This window comes from Coloeus monedula (genome assembly GCF_965178545.1).
Source record: "Coloeus monedula genome assembly, chromosome: 8".
In the NCBI taxonomy this organism is placed as follows: Eukaryota; Metazoa; Chordata; class Aves; order Passeriformes; family Corvidae; genus Coloeus; species Coloeus monedula.
The window spans coordinates 20,952,532-20,960,478 of NC_138788.1; positions in this window are offsets into that span (position 1 = coordinate 20,952,532).

The window sequence follows — 7,947 nt, forward strand, 5'->3', positions numbered from 1 at the left end:
TAAAAACTTCAAGCAACTGAGAACCAACTTTTATCAGAAATAAATTGACTTTCTGCCCAGTATCCTTCTGATAGCAGTCACTGTAGCTGCAGAAACTGTGCAGGTCTTCTCTGAGGGTTTTTTTTCACTAGCAGGGAATTTACCCACTCCATTATTCATTCCTGCAGAATAGTTTGATTCTCCCCGATACTGTACTTTGTCCTGAGTTAATGCCAAGCCTGTGAGCCTGACAGCCTGTAAATGTGATATCTGAATGTGTCAGCATTGTTCTGCGTGGAACACCATCGGACTGAGCATTTCCTTCTACACGTCTCATACCAGCAGATTTTAAAGGCACAGCTGCACACATGCTGTGAACACTTTCTCCCCAGGAGATTTACCTTTCCACTCCTCACTTTTATGCCCCACAACGGCATTGTGGAGGAGAAAAATTAAAAGAGCTTAATGCACCCTGCAGCCCAGAGCTGTGAATTCATCTCAGCTGCTTGCAGAGTGTTAATGATCACTGTGCAGGCCAAAAAGACACAGAGGGAATCTGTCCCAATAGTTTTTAAAGCTTCCCCTCTGTTGCTAATGTCACCTTTGAGAGCTAAGGACAGTTTTCAGATGTAGGTCTGGTCTCTGCTAATGCTCATGATTGTGAGCATACAAATAGTATTGCATACTCCAGTGGGAAGTTTACTTGGGCTACATTCCCACTGAGGTCAGCTGGGCTTTGTCCAGAGCAATCCTTGCCTAATAAGTCCCCTAATACTAATAAGCAATGAGTTTGGAACTGTAGTTAAATATAAGAATATTTTAAATTAAAAAATACATGGGCTGAAGTCTCCTCCTGTCTGTACTGCTTTTTCCTGCAGTAATTCCATCAAGCTACTCCCAGTCTTTGCTGGTGTACAGCTGAGTGCAGAATCATGCCTCCTATTACCATGTGAAATATCTCATGAAAAATCTTCAGTTTTACACTATTTATTTCAAATATGAATTTAGGGCTCTAAACTAGTGAGCACCATGACATCCAATGAATCCTACAGTATCTTAACCCTAAAATAAAATTGAGGAAAATTCTTATTTTTCTCTAAATGAAGGTGTGATGGCAGGGTGGTTCAACGTCTGGCATTTTGACAGAGATGTAAGTTGCCTTGTCATGCTAGTGATGAGTGTTTTCAAGACAGGTGGAGAATCAGATTGTGCTGCTTTGAGGCTTTTCTTGGTCAGTGCAGCTGTAAATGGGCACCAGTCATTCCAGCTGAGAGTCAGAAAGGCTGTGATAAAAAGGTCTGTGATAACCACCTTAGTGTTTTCATCAATGTGGTTTACCACAGAGCTGGCATGTGCCAGTCTGATGGGCTGAGCTGCCTTGGTGTAAGTTGTGGCCATTTTCCTACTACTTCTGCTGAGAGATGTGTATTTCCAGTGTGAGCAGATTTGTCTTGTGAGAAACAGAGCTAATGAAGTTGCCTTCCCAACAGATTTGGTTATGTGCTTGGTTGATGTTTGCTAAATGAGGCCATGGATCTTAGTAGGTGTCAGGTAACCTGCAAAGAGAGATCTAGAGAAGGCCCCAGTCTGGCAAAAAGCTTGAAATGGGGTTTTGTGTCCTCTTTTTCTTGCTGCTTGCCATCATGAAGCATGCTGGAATGTAAACTGGCAAATCTGTCCTAATGGTGGGAGGAGACTGCCTTGGCCTGAGCTCCAAAATTCTCTGAAAGATTCTCCAAATCATAGCACTTTTTGGTGGATCCATACAGTCCAACATGAGCTCTGAAAGCATCTGCCATGGGCAGGTTACTGCTCAGCACACTGGGGAATACCCTGAGTTCAATTGTTCCACTGACCAGTCAGGAAGCTCTGGATCCATGTCTGGCCAGGCTGCAGCCAGCAGTGTGAAGGGATCAGTCTGCTTTAACTCACTCTTCACTTTCAGCTCAGGCAAAGTCTGCCTGACCCTGCTATGGTAAAGCAATTAACAGTGCTTTAAAATCTGCTTCTGCACTTACGCCTTTTAACATCCATACAACTCAATGGCTTTGATTTTCTCTTGATTTTCCCCCAGCACAAAAGAGGCTGGTTTTTACTCTCAGTAGGAAGTTGCATTGACTTCTTTAATGCCATTACATTAGTATCAGTTGGCAATGTCCAAAAGGACTAAAAGGCCTGTTTCCAGAATGAAGCAGAGAAGAAATTCTCATCAGACAAGCCACAGTCAGGTGCTACTGCTAGATACTGGGATTTTCCCAGGAAGTTGCAGGATGGGAAACAGGAACTTTGAGAACTGTGAAGAGGATTAAATCCAAGTTAAATTCATAAATTTCTGTAGTGTGTAGAAATCCTGCCAATAAATATGTAAATATTTATCTTTTACACTGAATTTTTTGAGTTCTTACCCAAGTCAAAGAAAGCCTGCTATTCTCCACAGTCCTTAAGCATGTGCTTAACTAAAAGAAGGAGGGATTTTAAGGAGAATTTCTGTGGAGCTCTGTGTATTTCCTATCAGCTGCTTCCATGAGGGAATCAAGCCATTTATGTATACAGTTCCTGACTCTGGGGCAATTAAAATCTCAGCCATAATGTTATATTAACACAGAATTTGGTGTGCCTAATGACATATTAAATTTTCCTAAATTATAGCTAAATTACAAAAAGGACTAATTTACCAAAACCAGTTACTAAATGTTTAGAAAAGAAAGCTAATTGAATTATCCCTTGTTTGTCAGAGACAGATAATCTTCTTGTGAGAAATCTCATTTTTTCTGAAGCATGATTAATTGGCCTGACGAGTCAGAGATTATGACAAATTATGCAGGAGAAGATAATAGATAAGTCAGTAGGACAGCTTGGGAGTGGAGAACTAGCAGCTCTTATTTGGTTTGGGGCTAGGTACCACTTCTGGATTCCCCCTGATCCTTGTATGATCTCCTTGCTGCTGCTGCTGGAGACAAGCCTTGCTGCTGTCACAACCATCCTTTGCTCCTTTCCCCGACACGCTGAAAGCCTCAGCCCAGTTCAGATCAATAACATCACCTCCCCAAGAAGGATGCCTGAAAAACCATGTGCTTCTAGGTCAACAAATGGTTTCTACGGAATAATCAATGACATGAGATGAATTTTTTATTTTCCTTTAGTCATGGTAGGAAGGCATTTATGACTCACACAGAAGGTCCAGTCACAGCTTCATCATCTTGTGTGAAAAGCCTGGCAGGTGTTGAATCTGCATCAAAAGTTTATTGGTTATGTTAATGTTACATCACATGGGTTTGAGAATAATTTTAAATTTGCACCATCTTTTATGTGTAGATCATGCTGTAATAGGAACTAGATTTTAATTATATTCTCATTAACATTATTTGGAAAATGTTATGAATTAGATCTGCATTATTTATTAATGTGCTCAAAGCAAGGTATATTTAATATTATAGTGGGGGTTGCCACAGCCACATGATTTGAAGACTTAGTGTCTCAAGTAGAGTATCAGACAGTGCAAAACTCCCATGTTAAATAATGACTGTTGGCACCACTCTGCTTTTTTCTGTTGTTCCTGACTGCTAAAACAGTGATTTGAGGCAAGTGTAAGTTCACGCATTCTGCCTTTTCCTCTGCATTCACTTTTTACCCCTTCCTGACATCAGTTAGTTCTGTCTAATATTCAGTTCTCCTTTATATCATCAGTTTGCTTATAAGAAAAAGCAATTTCTCAGGCATCCCCAGCCAAGTCCCTGTGAACCTACCACTACCCCAGTCCCATACCACATACATCCAGTCATCTCCTCACACCAGGACCCCCTAAGGTACCTCAGAGCCATTCCAGCTCTACTTTGGGCACTGCATCCCTTTGGCAGGAAGGAGCAGAAGCCTCAAGTGGGGAGAGGCATAAAGGGAAAAGCCAGGTACCTGTAGCGTTTGAAACATGAGGTCAGGAGCCTTCCTTCAGGACAAAAAAGATGTCAGTAGCCTCCCAAAGAGGAGCCTGGGTTGGAACAGCAAGGTCCCAGAGATACCAGAGTGGCAGGTTCACCTACCAGCCTGGCCAATCTTCACAGGTGCTTTGCTAGTTGTTAGAACTGGTCACTGCAAACACACAGTGGACTTTTCTTCTGAGTAGCTATTTTGTGTTTTGCATGCATTTCAAGGTAGCAGCTCCTTTGAAGAGGTCCCTTCAGGTGCCCTTGGGCACTCAGCACAGCTCTCTGTTGCTTCCCTGGTGTCACTCTAATGAGTTTAAATATGAAGCAGCTTAAAACATACAGGGGTTGTTCCCAAAACAGGTGAATAGTCAGTGGTTTATATTCATTGGGGCATTTCAGTCAGTTTTAATCACAACAGAATGTTTGTATCTGCTCCCAGCTCTCCGTCTTCCCTCAGTACTGTGGAGTAATTGAAGAATATGATTAAAGGTAATTATTTTAATTGCCCATTGACTCAGGAAGATTTCTGATAGTGGTGGGAAGGATCTGATCTGTAAAAGAAAAGCCTTAAGGATTGTCTGCATCAGGACAGATCCCCATCAGTAGTGGTGTGAGGTGTGCAAATGAACCCACTTGCATCCTGAAAGCACCCTGTGGATTATGGTGTGGAGAGAGGGGGCATGGGGCAGGAAACACTAGACATACTTTTGTCTGAATACAGAAGACAGAATGTGTGCACTGTGCCACTTTGCTTGAGATGCATTTGGGCTTGTCATTAGCTCACACAGTGTTCAAACCCAGTGGAATGTCTCTGACTTTGCTGAGGCTCCCATTTGGTGCAGCCGTGAGGGAAAGCACAAGGTTTGTCTAGGACTTAAAGCCAGAAACAAGAGAATTGAAACCATATATATTCACTGAGGTGAAATACTTAACACCTAACTATTCCAAAAGCAATGTTTTTGTTGGAGGCAGTAGTAGAGAAGAATGATGGTCTACTAGGTAGCTCACCCACGTGGGGCTTGGAAAACTTTGTCTGTATTCTTTGCTCTGCTGATGCTGCATTGGCCTTTTTTGCAGCACTTAAGCTGCTCCATGTCCCATTTCCCCTCTCAGTTAAGAGTGAACATGCCTTCTCAAGACTATGTGAATTGCTTCCACGATGTGTTAGCATGGAAATTTGTACAAATTCACTGATACAGTGATAGAGAGGGCAAAGGCCCTTGTGATATTTTATGTGCAATTATATAGAATGTATGGAATCAACCGCTTCTGACAATGGAAGAAAAATACACCAGAAGACAGTAAATTCAACACTTTTGGCTAAGTGACACAGAGCAGAAGTTTGCTGTAGGGCAGTAGGGTCTTCTAGGAGAGCATTGGCACGTGCTTGCAATGCTCTTAGGTTTCGTGTAGATGTTTGCTGTGGCAAAGAGGCTACCAGAAAAGGTGGACCTCTGTCAGACCTAGGCTGACTATTGTAATATTCCCTGTGTGTAATGAGAGCAATTTTCTGAGGTCTGAAGCTTCTATAGGTCCTATTTGTATGGTATAAGCATCCTTTCTTTATCGGGTCCGCTAGTTTGGTGCTTTCTTTGTTTGTGTTTTCCCATATTTGCTTGGTGAATCAAAGCATTTTTAATAGTCTTTTTTATTTGATTAAGTGCCATTGTAAGAAACAGAAAAAGTATTCCTGACTAAAATGATCTGAGTTTTTATTTACTGTCATGAGAGAAGCCAAGAAAAATTCAGGTTGCAAGTCTTTTGACTATTGACATTTGCCATCCTTTCTGTTTGGGAGGAGCTGAATCAGACTCTCCTCTTCCTCATACTGCCCAGAGTGGATTTGTATCAGTGGAGTCTGATTTTCAGGACTCCTCCCACAGGCACATTTTACTACCCATGCAGCTGTACTGAGTCCAGTGGATTTTTGCCTGATTTATTATCACGTGAACAAGGGCTGCACCAAGCTGTGTGACTCCTGTAGTTAGTTTTGATTTGGACTGATGCAGCTGACAGAAGGAATTGACTTGAATGATCTTTGATCTCACTGTTGCTGTGGCACTTGCATTGTAATTAAAGCCAATGCTGTGTTGTTATCTCTTTAGAAATGCACGCTGTGCCTGCACCTCTCAGCTCACTTCTTGTGCCCACAACTGTCTCCTCTTCTGAATAACTCTATTCACGAGCATCATTATGTTGCTGGGCATCTGCTGTGAAGGGACTGAGGGCCAGAATGACACGCTGGGCATGTGTCCAAACCCTGACTCCGGAGTGCTTCCCACTGTTATCCATTCAGGGGAATGCCAGTGAGCTCAGGGAGAGCGTGGGGGGTGCTTAGCATGGACAGGCATAACCTCTGCTGGACAGGCAAACAGGTGAGTGCAGATGCCTGTTGTGCTGGATGTGGACTGCCTGGGCTGAACCCTTGATCAAAAATTCATAGAGCTAACAATGTCTTTTGTCTCCCAAATGCTCCTCTTTCATCTAGTTTTCCTTCACTGATTATTTCCAAGCACTGTTCTGCAGCTTGGCCCAAATTTAGGAGCTGCTGATGCTCCAAGTGCTGCTGGTGAAGCTGGTTGTAGGAATGGGCAAAACCAGCAACTCCCTCAGGTGGCAAAAGACTGCAGCCCCATGCAACAGCAACTAAGTGTGCCCAAACTTCTCAGTGACAGCAGAAGCAGTAGCTCTGAGAGTCCCTTGTGCCCAGCTGTCTTGTCTCAGTATTGCTCATCCTTCTCCCATACCCAGGGAGCCAAGGCACACACCAAAAGGTTTTGAGAAATCATAATCTATTCACCACCTCAGCACATTTGCCTGATCAAGATTACCAACCTTAATTCTCCAGGCCTTTCTCCTCTACTGCTTGTAACTTGCCATTTCTTGTTTATTTTCATCTTTATTTCCCACAGTGTACTGAAATGATGTCTAGTGAAACATTTGTTCACACAAATAAGGGAAGGTGATAGCTTCCCTCCCTGACCACATGCTCTCTCTTCTGTTCCAAGTCTTAATTAAAATGATACTAAAGGAAGCAAATCAATTAACAGATACCTTACAAGATGCTTTATTCACTTACACATGTACACACAATTACTTACAAGTATCATATTACTGCTTTAGTTTATCTGTTAGCAAATGCTGCTAATGAACTGCAGTGCTACTGAAATGGGTAACAGACACCTAGGAAACCAGGGAAAGTATTCCAATATATCATTCTTCTCTCAAAATAAATTTTACATTTTGTTGTTCAAAATGTGTGGAAAAATTACTATCCAGTTTCCTTTGCACATTTGAAAAATGACCTGCTTCGTGAAAGTCAAAAAAACCCCATATTGAGATCCCTTTAGTTACAGTTACAAGTTACAGTAGCTTTATAAAAGCTACTGTACTTCTTTATAAAAACAAAATTCTGATATATCTGTTCTTATGGTCTAACAGCATGTTTCTTCTAAGTTCCTGACCCAGCACACCAGCTCTGCCTGATCTGAAAGTTGATTACTGGATAGGAGGCCTTGGTTTCCATTATTTTTCTGAGTGATATTTCTGAATAACACTCAGAATTTCTAGGTTGGACTTCAATCTTACAATTATTTTTGTTTGTTTGTTTGTTGGTTTGTTTGTTGGTTTGTTTGCTTTTAAGTTGGATTAAATCTGTTGTATTAGTGGAGAGCTAGAAAGAACTTTATTATGATCTGCCACACTGAGAGCAGAAACAGGTATAAAAGTGAACTTTAAGAATGTATGTAAGGTGAGAGATTTAAAAAACCTGTATGTCTATAGACATTGGTTTGAGTTAAAAGTTTATGAAGATCCTATTTATTTACAGTTTGTGGTCTTTGGATCTGGATAATAGCTATTTGTAAATTCAATAAAATAGTGTAACATCCTGTTTGGAGTCACCCTGTAATGCTATGACATAAAGCTCTGCCTGTAAAATATTGGGACATAAATAAAATATTAATTAAGTTGTGCATGCCATCTACCTGAGGCTCCCAAGCCTTGAAGTTCTGCTGGGTTTCCCGAAAGAAGCTGTAAGGAATAG